General features: G+C 42.5%; 1 pseudogene; it reads right to left on the reverse strand.

Moving 5' to 3' along the window:
- LOC102477234 (peptidyl-prolyl cis-trans isomerase FKBP1A pseudogene) overlaps nt 1-1379 on the reverse strand; it is a 4639-nt pseudogene extending 3260 nt beyond the window's left edge.
- Between the last annotated feature and the right edge of the window lie 12578 nt (nt 1380-13957).

Genomic DNA, 13957 nt, shown 5'->3' on the forward strand with positions numbered 1-13957 from the left:
AAAAAAAAAAAAGAAAGAAACAGGACCTGTAACATGTTTGGGTGACCCAGTATGCCACAGTAGGCATCCAGCATACATCGGGCTACACTCAAGAAATGAGTGCAATCCATCGGTGGAGTGGTTGTCAAGGTGGCTGGATCCTACATGGCTGATAGGTGGTTTAAGTCCTGGGCCTGGCAGCTTGAAAGATGCACCAGGTGCATGCACCAGGTACATGCCTAAAACCCCAGGAGGAGAACAGAGGAGAGGGATTGCAGCATGGTCACTCCCTCTGGGGGGCGCTTTCTCACCTCCCAGGAGGAGAAAGGATTGTGGCATGGTCATCCCCCCTGGGGAGTGACTTGTCTCTTCCCTTCTCACCGTCTCTGTCTCTCTGGTGAGTGAATGCGGGCTAAGACAACAACCTCTAAAAAGTAGAGAAAGAGAAAGAGAGAGAATCATCTTGTGATTAATAATATTTTACTCAGGACCTAAATGATTAAACATATGTGGTTCTGGAATTGGTTCTGAGAAGCAAAAGGGAGCAGAAAAGATTCACTCTGTGTTCATGATAAGAGGCTTCAACGCCAGGATGATTGAGGTCCCAAGTCCTGCTAGTCTGCACCTGCAGTGGTGTGCTATCATCTCATCCACTTCAGGGTCTGGGTTCATTGCAGAAACCGTAAGGGAGGTCTGCTCCCTTCGTGCCTGTCCACCTGCCTCAGAGAGGAAGTTTCACCTGTGATCTCCACGTGAAAGCAAACAAGGGTCTGCTGTTGGAGCCTTACCGCTACTTTCTATAAATAAATTAGTGATCATGAGCATTGGTTTGAAATACTAGAAATAAACTCGCCCTGACTTGCAGTGTGAGAGAGTCTCTCTGCCCCTCACTGCCAATTCCAATCAGATCCACGCTGAGACACCAGAAGGGCCCATCCATCTTGCTTTCTCATTTTCAGTCCAGAGAGAATTGGAAGGAATGGTCCATCAGAAGCAATGGGTAGAATTGAAGCTATCTTTAAGAAAATTGGAACACTGATGTGGCTACTAAGTAGCTCTCTTCTCCTTCACTGCGCCCGCGTGCACACACACACACACACACAAATTGCTAGTGACTCTAACTACATTTGGCATAAAATTAAGGAGACACTGAATTCAACGTGTTTTCTGAGATTTTTGCAAAGCGGCGTCATTCCAACATCAACAGTTCTATCCCCCCTTGCCAAGCATCCACTGACGTTATCCGGCCAGCTATCCAATTGGTGCCGCCCTGCCCAGGACGCAGTGGGCGGACAGCTCACACTACACAGTGTCCAATGTCGGTGCGCCACCTGCTCCTCAAAGCCTCGGAAACCCCGAGGCCACGAGGTCAGCCTGCAGAATATAGCGCCTTCCCCCATGTTCAATGCTCTTTATCCTCAGGGAAGCCCGAACTTCCTTTCCCACAACCGCCTGACATATGGAAAAGGAGAGAGCCCCTGAAGGGGTTTCCAAGGGACGACTGTCTTAGTCTTTGCTAGGAATATGGAGCCTGGAGTCCTCAGACAGCGTTTCCGTTTCTTTGCAGTTAGCCTGCAAATCTTCCCCGTCCTGGGCGTTGGTAGGTTTCCTGATACAGCACTAAACTAACACATGACGCCACCTGCTCCCTCAGCTCGGCTTGGGAACGCGCTGCGTCCTGTTCAAAGAGACCGTCCCAAGTCCGACTGCCCTTCAACAATGAATACAGCTCGGTTTTCTGCGGTGAGTCAGGAAGCCAGATTTGCATCGATCGAGGCCTGATGCTTGTTACCGATAGGTGGCGCTGCTACAAAGCAGATCGATACACGCGCCATAGGCCCGAGCTTGCCCAGCCGCGGAGTGTCAGCATCCTTCATTCCGTTCCCAGAAATGATCCTTCTCCACCCAGCAGGTGCATGGTCTCCACGGTAGCATAGCAATTGCACAGGGCCCAGATTTTTACTTATCCCTATATACAGCTAGACATTTCTTCAATCACGTTTAATTGCTTCATCCAGTGATGATTTACTCCATTAAAATATTTTAAAAATGTTCATTACATTTCAACTCCCTAGACAAGTCCCCCTGGTGTCTGCTCTAGCCTGCCACAAAGGAGACTTACTTCACCCTGCCAGGGCCTCCCCGGCCTGGCCTTTTGAGAGTGACACTACCTCATGCTGTGTCCCTAAACCCCGCCAAGTTCAAGGGTCAACTACACCCACGAACACTCCTGCATGTATGAATATATGTATTTATCTTCCTTACAAAACCAATCCATGTTTTATGCATTGCATGCCTTGACAGGGAGAATGTAGTCATTTCACTAAAAGGATGTCCATAAAATGAGGTTAAGACAACAACAAGTTGGAAACGACCCCAGAACGATTTGTTCTAGCTGAAGAGAAGCAGTGGGAGCCAGAGCTGAGTGTGGCCAGGAATTCTGTGGTGGTCGTCAATCTCCTTTCCACACTTGGGTTGTCAGTCTCATTAACCAGGGGCTGATGTTGCAGCTCAGCTTCACCGGCTACAATCCCTCCAGAAGAAACAGGGACCTGAACAAACTTCTAAACGTAGAAGACCTCTCTAGGCTTTTTCCTTCAAAGAAAAATGACACCAAACCTTCCAAAATAGGTCCTGGATATTTTTTGTCATAATTCTGACAAGACATCAGATGCCTCTGCCTTGTTCCCTTCCTCAAGGAGCTGCAAACAGAGCAGTCTCCAGAAGCCAGCCACACATGCGTTTCCTGCAGGCATAAGAACAGGCAACGTTAGCTTCACTCACATGGAAGTTGGGGAGGTCCGCCATAACCAGGATGCAGAGAAAATGCATTTCTTCGAAGTGCATCAGTTGCAAGAGTCCACCGTGGAAGGCGTTGGAGCTTAGCTGGCATAGACTCCAGCTTTATTTTGGGTGAAATTTATTTATTCCTACCACTCAGCTTTTCTACAGAGGGCTATCATCTCAGAAACAAGGGCGGCATCTTCAGTTCATGGTTCAGTGCCTGGAAACCTACGTGGGGGTCCGGGGAAGGAGCACGGGTGATTCAGCGGTAATATACGCCCTGCCAGACTGCCTGGCATGGAAAGTTCCAGGCTCCCTGCCAGTGACCTCTGAGTATGTGGAGTGCTCGAGTACCTCTGATTCAGGTTAGCTGAAGCAGGGGTGGATCCGGGCATTGAGACCCTGTGGGAGTGTTCTCGCTTGCTCTCTCTTTCTCTCTCTGTCACTCATGGAGAAAAGAAACCTTAAGTATACATAAATAAAATAAAGCTAAATAGGCACCATCGTAAGTTCCTGGGCATTCTTAAGGTGTTCCTTTGATCAAAGACCCGTGATTGATATTTATAACAAAATACCCAGTGTCAGAAAGTCTGCCTGTTCCTATGTTCAGTAACTATTGTGTCTCACATAGGAGAAACTGATGCCATCAGAAAAGCTTCTCTGAACACAAGACCTCCATCCCCATGGAAATTTATTGAACTGTAAATCCAATATTATAAAAATCAATTCCAAAACCACCTAAACTGAAACATTAAATTCAATCTTGTTTCTATGCATGATACTGGATGTCTCTCCAAATAATGAAGTTCAAGTTCATAGACTGGAAACAAAGCACAACAATATAGGCCAGCCCCGTAGCACAACAGTTAAACTGCTTATTGTTGAGGAAACCTGATCCCATCTGGTCGACCAGAGTTCAGGTCCAGGCCCTGGTGACTTGAAAAACATGCCAACAGCATGCTCGTCCCAGGAGTCTGATGAGATGGAGAATGCAAGGAAATAGGATTGCAGTGTGACCAGCTCAGATGGGGGATGGTTTCTCTCTCCTCTCTCTCTCTCTCTCTCTCTCTCTCTCTCATGTTCACATGCTCTCTGGCTTAAAAAATATTTTAGTATTTCTGAAGACAGGGAATATTTGAAACCCAGTTGAATTATCTTTTTCTTGATGTTGTATTGTTTTCAAGTAGCCTTTCTGACACTGCAGAGTCTACCTTAAATAGGCACTGAGAGATCCCCTCCATTTCTCTCTCTTCTCTTCTCTGTCTCCCTACTCTTCGATATTAAATTAGATTTAAAGCAAACAAACACAAACAGACCCCAGACTTGCCTCAAGAGGTTCCTGTGCACGTGCTATGCAGCCAAGAGACTTCAGAGCCAGAGATACAGGAAAAGAATCTGGTTCATTAAATTTTCTTTTTTTTTGGAGAGGTTTTTTACTATAGGGTGCGTGCACTCACCAGACAGACAGAGAAAAACAGAGAGACAGAAAGCGAGTAATCACCCCCCAGGGGGGATGCACATGCCGCAATCCCTTCTCCTCCATTCTCTTCTCTGGATCTGGGGCATGCACACACATGCACCCGGCGTGAGTTTTAAGCCACAGGGTCCAGGACGCGAACCGCAGTTGACTACATGGGAGTCCAGCGACATAGCCATTATGCTAACTGCTGGTCCCTATTAAATTTTCTTTAAACAGCACATTTACAAGGTTTCACTTCAGGAGGCTCCTGGTGCATATGCTGTTCTCATGAATCCTCACTAAGTCATGGAATGTGGGACAGATACAGTTCTAAGGAGATTGTTACCAAAAATACAGTTCTTTCCAGTGTTCATCTCAGTTGCAGAATCATCTTCTTAATACAGTTCATCACTGTAAATTATCTTAATTTTTTATGTTGGGTTTATTTTCTGTCCCCTCCAACTGAATGGAAACTTTTGAAGTTTAAAAATACTGAAAAGTACTTGATACATAGTAAGGATTCTATCTGTAATCGTGATAAAAAATTAATTGAGCAAATATTATCCCACACGTTCTAGTAGAATAGGTGGCAACCACATAAAGGTATTTAGCTCACCTGCTGCTGGTGGGAATGCTCAGTGGTGCAGACAGGTTTGAAATCCGCTTTTCAGCCTCCATGCTCAACATGCGCTTACGATATGACCCAGCACGTGTGGGAACCTCGGCATCACATTTCCAGGGGCACTCAAGTGAACCGAAAACTTACTATCCTGGCGCATCATTGCATTGCTTGCAGAAATAGCTGAGACTGGGTGAATTTGAAAGACTAGTGGTTTATTTGACTCACCTTTCTGGCCATGTGTTAGGTCCAACGGCTTTAAAAATGTCAGAAGGCTGAATTTTGAGCAGAGCAAGCTGAGTCTGTGTCCATGTGTCCTCTGTCTGCTGCACTTCCTTTCCTTAAAACACAGCAGGCTTAATCACAGGGGTCTTGCCCGTATCACTCAACCAATAATTTCTTCCCAAAAATTCAAGTTTGTTTTTGTTTTTAGGGTTTGTGCACTCTTCAGAGAGAGACAGAGCAGGGGGAAGAGTATCCTCTGGGGGGTGACCACTGGCAATTCCCTCTCCTTCACTCTCCTCTTGGGATTTTGGGCACACATAGACATGTGCCCTGTGTAGTTTCCCAGCTGCCAGGTCTAGGATTCAAACCATGCCATCAGCTATGTGTGATCCACCTGCCTTAACCACCATGTCACCTGGCCAGCCCAAGCTCCACCTTTGACACCTTAAGTGAATCAAGTTTCCACCCTTTTTATATCATGTATGCCTTTATACCTTTTTATGCCACAGTGACTTTACACATGGACTTCGGGGTGGAGGGACATGTAAAAACTAGAACACTTGTGTTTCCATAAAAATGTGCAAAGTTTACAGCAGCTTCATTCATAATTGCCCAAACTGGAAACAACCAAGAACACTTCAGGAGTTGATGGGGTAGTGAACTATGTCGTATCCATACAGTGGAATACTACACAGTACTCAAAGAAAAATGGCTGGTCATGAAACTTAAACTCATTTTGCAAAATGAGAGAAACCTAAAAGCTACATGTGATAGAGTCAATTTACATAACATTCTTGAAAACGCAAAAATTGGAGGTGGAAACACGATGAGTGTAGGTGTGTATGTTTAAGTGATTTGCAGAGACGGAGATGCTTACTACAAGGAGGTACCAAGGGAATGAGGGGTGATAGGACTTCTGTGGAGCTGTGGAGGCAAGTACGTGACCTTTGCATTTGTCAGCATCCACAGAACTACACACTGCGAAAGTCAACTTTGCTACATGCAAATAAAAGGAAATAAATAAGCAAAGCAAGTTAGGGAACTCTGATGGGAAGCAGACTCTGACAAAGGAATCTGACTGTGGTACAAGACGTGAGAACACCTCATGGAAGAGAGTGAGCCAGAAATTAGCAGCTGAGGCCCTTTGGTAACTGGTGGTTTGACAGGAAAATGTACGACAGTACAAAAACAGAACTGCACATAAATGCTGTACTGTAGTCGGTGGTTTTGTTTCACAGGGGTACATTTTAGCAATTTTGAAACCATGTATTTAGAGCTTAACAAATAAGTAAGTAAATTGTAAATAGGAGTCACATACCTTATTATCAGGGAAGTTCCAAATAACCAAATAAAAAGTGAATTAGATGGGGCCAGAAGATGACATAGTGGATAAGACACTGGGCTGCCATGTGATTTACTGAAGTTCAAGTCCAGACCCAGTGACTTGAATCACACCAAGTGCATATGCATGTGTGCACAAAATCCTGAGAGGAGACAGGAGGAGAAGGGATTGTGGCATGCCCATTCCACCTGAGGTGTATTTTCTCATTTTCTGTCTCTGTCTCTCTGGTGAGCATAGACGTCCTAAAGTAAAAAATATCCCTCTCAAAAAAAAAAGGAAATTAGAGCAGAAGCCAAACGGCCTCACGTTCATGCAGCAGACTGACAACTGGATGTGTGCGCACGTGTGTGCATGTTCATGCAGACGTACTTCCGACTTCTGCACCTGAGACGGTCCCAAACCAGTTACGGCCAACACAGCCACAGCACAGCTGGTCTCAGAGCCTCATTTCCAAATGCCTTTCTCCAGTAACAGGAGCCAGAGCTCCTTGTAGATTTAGTTAACTCCAAGATAGAGTCCAGGAAAATACAGGATGACCTTGAAGCACCTTGAAGTGCCAGAAATTAAAGAGAGATTTTTTAAAAATAGATTCAAGTCAAAGACATGAGAGTTCCTAAAGGCCAACACACACACACACACACACAAATAAAAGATTGGATTATAACACAAAAAATAAAGTACATGGCATACTGATACAATGATTGAGAAAACAAATAAATGGGAGAATAGACAAAACGCTCTTCACAGAGGAACCCTAAATAATAAATAGAGAAGAACTGAGAGGAATAGAAGGCAACATTAGGCCACAATAGTAATAATTCCTTTTTGCAAAATCCACTGACACATGATAAAATAAGCAAAACATTAAGGAGAAACAAGGCATCTGAATAGCCTCAAAATAACCCCTCCCATGGCCTTTTATGGCTTTGGTGTATGCCCACAAATTGTTTGGTTCTCCTTTCTTCAGAAGATAGACCTTCATTTCTTTCCCCTGAAATGTGGCTGGACTTAAAGACTCATTGATAATAAATAGAATATGAAAAGGAAAAAGATGATAATAGTAGGGAGACCTGGCAGACACTAACCTAATGAAATGTTTGAGGTCAACATCCCCAGTAATAAGTCACCATGACGTCATGTCCCTTCCGGGTGATGTGATGACAAGGCCACTTCATCTCTCCAGTATTTTCCTTCCACTTCCATAACCTCCATCTAATCATCAGGAAACCTTAGATGAACTCAAACTGAGGCACATTATACAGAATATTTGCACAGTCCTCTGCAAAGATGTCAAGAACACACACACACACACTCACAGACTTAAGGAACTGCCAGAGATAGATAGAGACCAAGGTGACAAAATGACTAAATTCAATGCAGTATCCTGACTTGGGTCCTGCAATAGAAAGAGGCCGTATTTGAAAAACTGGAGAGAACAACATAAACTCGCTAGTTTTGTTAATAGTACTGACCGATGCTAATTTCAAATTTGGATACAGACGCCATGAAATTAGGTTAACATCAGGGAAAAGGGGATGAAAGGTATTCAGGAGACACTTCTGTACATCTAAAATAATTTCTGAATAAAAACTTTAAAAAGAAAATTCATTTAATAATATACACCAGTGAGTGGCGAAGACCACAACCAACCGAAGAGATCACTGTGAACAGGAAACCTTCCAAGGCAGATTAACAGCTGGTGAGGAAGGGCGTTAGGATTCAGAGATCGAGAAAGTAGAGGAGACTGGTAGGAAGGAGGTTTAGCAGCTGAAGTGCACAGGCAGGGTAGGAGAGCGGGCAGTGCACCAGCCCTATACGTCTTGGGGTATCTAATAATGGGAAGCAGACCTGGTGAGATCTTTAATGCTGTAATCAATGGTTTTGCAGCATGATTGCTGGTAAGAGCTCTCCAGTGGTCCAGATGATGGCTTTGCAGTGTGGGCACTTGTAGATTGAATTACTTGGTACACTTATTTGTCTAAATAAAAATATCTTTGCATTTATTCCTAAATAAAAGGATGAGCTTTTACTATAATCCAAACATTATATCACCAATTTATGTGACTATTAAAGATAGAAGATTTGTTTTGATTTTGTTTGGGACATTTTGTTTTTTCAGCTATCATTGAATCCATTACTGGCCCAGATGGGTGTTAAAACATATATTTTAAGTCAGTGACTCAGAAGGAGCTTAAATGGAGAAGTTAAGTTCAAGGAATCTTACTGAACTCTTGCTAGTGAGTTAAAACAGCAAGAAATGATGCAGGCACCCCCGATCACTGTGTTTTCTGTTTTGTTTTGTTTTTATACATTCAATCACTGTATATCATTACATCATGCAAGATTAATTTTCCTAGCATGAAAAATACTGTATTTTAGTCCAGTCAAAGACATTATCATTACCAGATCGTTTTCCATTTTTGTGTCCCTTAAAAGTTTTACTTCTTTCTTCTCCCTCTGATTCCCTCCCTCTTACCCTTCCCCATTTCCCACTCTCCTCCCACACTGTCTCTAGTATCCACAGCTGTTCTCCATGTTTTTATATCTCCCAATCTTTTGGTTTCTCCAATAGAGTGGAAATAATCAGTAAATATTGAGTGGGGACACACAGTGCCTCTCTTTAATAGTCTGACTTGCTTCACTTAGCAGTAAATGTTCTAGGGTTGTCCGCTTTCTATAAAATGTCAGGATCGTGTTTTTTATGTCTGAGTGGTATTCCATAGTGCATATGTGCCACAGTTTTTCAATGTGTTCATCTGTTTATGGACATTTGTTTTGGTTCCAGCTCTCAGCAATTATGAATAATGCACAATAAACCTGGATATGCAAGTGCTTTTCCAACTGAGTGTATTCCTATCCTTTCAGTAGATACTTAGGAGTGGAAGTGCTGGATCATATGGTAGTTCTTTTTTTGGGGGGGGTGGGGGAGAGGTTTTTGCTATAGGATGTGTGCACTCGCCAGACAGAGAGAAACAGAGAGATAGAAAGCGAGAAATCTCCCCCCAGGGGGGATGGCCACGCCGCAATCCCTTCTCCTCCATTCTCCTCCTGAGATCTTGGGCATGCATGCACATGCGCCCGGCATGAGTTTAAGCCAACAGGTCCGCGACTTGAACCACGGTCGACTACGTGAGAGTCCAGCAACATAGTCATTATGCTAATTGCTGGTCCCCATATGGTAGTTCTATCTGTAGATATTTGAGGAACTTCCAAAGTGTTCTCCACAATGGCTGTACTAGTTTACATTCCCACTGACAGTGTAGGGGAGTTCCCTTTTCATCACAGCCTCATTGGCACTTACCGTTTTTAATTTTAAAAGTCTTAGCCAAAGTTTTTGGTACCATCTATTTTCTGTATGGTTTGTTTATTCTCTATTTCATTTATTTCTGCTCAAATCTTTTTATTTATTTTCTCATATAGTTTTTGTTGTTGTTGTTTATCCATTTCTTCTTAAGTGTGTCATTAAGTTGTCTATTTTCCACCTTTCCTTCTTTTTCTTATGTGCACTAATTGCTATGAACATCCCTCTTATGACTGCTTTTGCTGTGTCCTAAATTATGGAAACTCATACATTCATTATCATTGGTTTCAATGAATCTTTTTATTTTAATTTCCTCAGTGAGTGTGATGTCATTCAGAAATAGGTTGTTTTTATATGTTTGTTTATGTTCTAGAGATTTTTCTGAAATTAATTTCAAATTTAATTTAATCATGGTCAGAGAAAATGTGGGTATAGTTTCTATGCCTTTGATTTTGTAAAGGTTTGTTTTCTGCCTTATCATGTGGTCAATATTTAAAAAGGTTTCAGGTTGGGGTGAGAAACATGTGCATTTTTGTGGTTGTTGGGTGGAAAGGTCTATAGATGTCTATCAAGTCCACTTCATTCATAGTGTTGTTTAGATCCTGTATCTCTTAGTTTATTATTTGTCTAAATGATCTGTCTAGAGGAAATAGTATTGAGATCTCCAATAAGGAGTATGTTGCAGTCTATCTTTCCCTTTAAAGCTAGCAGTCTTTCTTTCATGTTTTTGTGTGATCCCAACGTGGGTGGATAGATATTTATAAATGTTATATCTTCTTGGTGAATTAGCCTTTTAGTACTATATAATGTCTTTCTTTGTCTCTTCTTAGAATTTTGGTCTTAAAGTCTATTTTGCCTGTTATCAGTATCACAACTTCAGCCTTTTTTGATTTTCCATTTGCTTGGAATATCTTTTTTCAGCCCTTCACTTTTAGTCAATATATGTCTTTATCCAGGAGGTACATTTCCAGTAGGCTGCAAATAGAGGGTTTCTGGGTTTTGTTTGTTTGTTTGTTTGCTTGTTTTTCCATTCAGCTAGCCTGTGTCTCTTGATTGGAGAATGTAATCTATTACTTTTCAACATTATGATCAATATTTATAGATTTATCCCTGCCATTTTGTTAGCCAGTTTCTTGTTTTGTTGTTGTTGTTGTTGTTGTTGTTGTTGTTGTTCTCTTATTTCTGTCTGTCTCCCTTTAGTTTTACTGGTATAGTACTCCCTTTAGTAATTCTTGAAGAGCTGGTCTAGTATTGGTAAATTCTTCCAGTTTTTGTTTGTCTGAGAATGATTTTATTTGTTCTTCCCATTAGAAGGGTGTTGTATTTGTGGTTGAAATTGTTTTCCTTTCAGCATTTTGAATATGTCTTCCCATTCTTTACTTGATTGCATTGTTTTGGTTGAGAGGTCTCATCTTAGCCTAATGGGATTACCCTTGTAAGTGACTTGACATTTCTTTCTTGCCATTTTTAGAATCTTGTATTTATCTGTGACTTTGAGCAATCTGGCTGCTATATGCTGTGAAAAGGAATTGTCCTCATTTTTTAAATGACTTTTTTCATTGTTTTTGGTGGGTTTTATCTAAGTCAAAGGGTTTGTCTTCTAGCTCAGAATTCTGTCTTCTACCTCAGAAATTCCATATTCTACATGATTCAATCTGCTATTAAGCATTCAAGGGAGGTCCTAATTCCTGTAATACTGCCTTCATATCTAGAAGTTCCAATTGGTTCTTTTTTTATGGTTTCTATCGCTTACTTCAAATCCTTGAAAGACATCCTCATCTTTGTCACATGAATATTTTGAATTCTTTTTCTGACATTTATGTGAATTATTTTGTGCTGTTTATGGTTGAAGAAGTGTTGCTCTTTTCCATTGAGGGAGAGGTGTTTTCTTGTTTTCCCACATTTCTTATTCCTCTGTGCTGATTTCTACTCATCTCATGAATTATACACTTTTTCCTACTTTTCTGGTGTCGATTCTGTAGTGTCAGTGGGGAAGAAGAGCTCTACTTCTCAGGCGTGTTCCTGGTAGATGGCCTTGTCTTCCAATTAGAGAAATGTTTATATAGCGAGCTTTAGTGTTGGTTTCTTTCTCAGTCTCTCAGGACCAGTGCACCTGGAGATGAGCTGATACTATTTAACTGAAGGAAGAAGTTGGAGTAAACTATGAAATATCAAAATACTCCTGAGTGAGGAGAAGGCAGCTAGAGAGCTGAGGTGGATGGGAGGCAGTGAGAGATCTCAGGTGGTCTTCCTGACTCAGTTGACTCACTAACTGCATATGATTTGTGTGTTTATCAACTGTTAATCAGAGATCCTTCTAAGTACTGCATGGTCACCATCCTCAAATATTGGTTATTTCTCCTCATAAGGTAGTTCCTACCCAAAGATTTTCTTCTTTCTTGCCATTTTTTTTTTTTTTTGCATGAGAGATTTGCCCTGGAAATGTTGCCAGTGGTTCTGGTGTGATCCAACATTTATTTTGGTTAAGGAGGCTGTCTGGGACAACAGTGGTATTGTGTTTTTATACATCCCCTCTGATTCCCATCTAGAAAGCTTCCTACGGCACTCAAGAGCCCTCTGTGGTGTTCTTTAGTGTGTGACAGCTTTTCCACTTGAACATTTTATGGGAGATACACAAAGTTAGCCCTCTTGGGGCTAGCACGCTACTTAGATAAAGTTAGACTAATGATCGGAACTCCAGATGAGCTATGGAGCTAATTCCCTTCACTGTCTTTGTTTCGTTGACAGTCATTAAATGCTCCTGGCAAAGTGCTTGCAGGTATCAGTCCCTCCATCAAGTGCAAACACACACCAACATTCCTTGTTGCCATCAGTCCTCAGACACACTCACACGCACAAGCATAGGCACAGGCATGCACAAATACCTTTCACCTCCATTATGACAGAATCAAGCCTAGAAGCAATCACTGCTTTTGGAGAGGAAAATTATTTCTTTCCTGCTGGCACTAGAATGTAAAATAAGATACCCATGAAATCTCTGTCTCCTAGAAATTTGCTGCTGCTCAAGCTACTATTTCTGTTAGTAACAAATTACTGGGAGCCTTTGGGCTGGGGTGCTTTCTGAAGCATCAGCTGGGTTCCAAATGTATCCTCGTCAAACTCCATGTAACACCTGGGCAGTAGGTGACCAAGCAACCCTGGAATTAATTTGTTTTGTCCCCCTGCCCCTATAATGTGCTCAACATGGATAACTTTCAATAATTCTACTTTGTTCTTAAAATTAATTATGGGCTGGTCCAGAGAGCACTGTAGATTAGCTCCTGCCTGACAAGAGTGTCTTATTATAGTGGTTGGCAGGAAAACAGTTCCTAAGATATGGACTTAATTAAACTGAAAATACAGAATGTTAAGGTTAAAACCTTAGACTCCTAGTGTGGTTTGATCCAGCAGAAAAAATAAAATCCTTTTAGTCCATGCAGAAAATAATGACATATAAAAATGTGTATTTGGAAACAAGAAGGGACCCAACTTGGGTCCCAGAGGCCCAGGGACAGCCTGGGTAATTCTAACATGAGCTCTCAGTATCTCCGCCCAGCCGATGCTCATGCCTATGCCCATCTCAGGGGGTCCCACCCTCTGCAGAGCAGAGCACAGCCCCACTTAGACCTTGATATCACTGAGAACTCTCGAACAGAAGTTGCTTATGGAAGTGGTTTTTATCCCATGAACTCCCTAAATATCAAAAAGAAAAACACTGGGCAGAGTCACGATTCTTCCATTCTTTGCTGTGCAGATCCCTTTGTGTGAGTTGTCTTAGCTTCCCCCAGCCTCCACATCCTTCCTTCCTGACACACACACCTGACACTCACTGTAACTCCTTGCAACCCAGTCCCTAAGAAAATGGAGACACAAACCTCTTTCTTATGCTTGGTGCCAAGCAGGAACAAAATCTGCTCCTGCTCAGAAATTCTGTTTCATTCCCACAAGAAAGCACGCGCTCCCTCAGTCTCTCACACACACACACTCTCACATCCACTCACAGACACTGTCTTACCTCCAGCGCATGATCAGCAGGAGGTCATGCTCCTTAGGAAAGCTGCAGAGAGGCGCCTGGATCTAGCCGGCAGAGGGAACTTCGACAAAGATTTCCTAGAAGCAGTTCTGTGTGATCAGTGAAGCCTGTGTTTCAGCTGCTGAGAGAGAAGGGGAGGGCATTGGTCACCGTGAATCAGGACCCACACCCACTGCCAGTGGCAGTTGGACGTGTTACAGGGTATCCTGACCTGA

The sequence above is a fragment of the Tupaia chinensis genome, unplaced genomic scaffold (genome assembly GCF_000334495.1).
Source record: "Tupaia chinensis unplaced genomic scaffold, TupChi_1.0 Scaffold000144_1, whole genome shotgun sequence".
Lineage (NCBI taxonomy): Eukaryota > Metazoa > Chordata > Mammalia > Scandentia > Tupaiidae > Tupaia > Tupaia belangeri.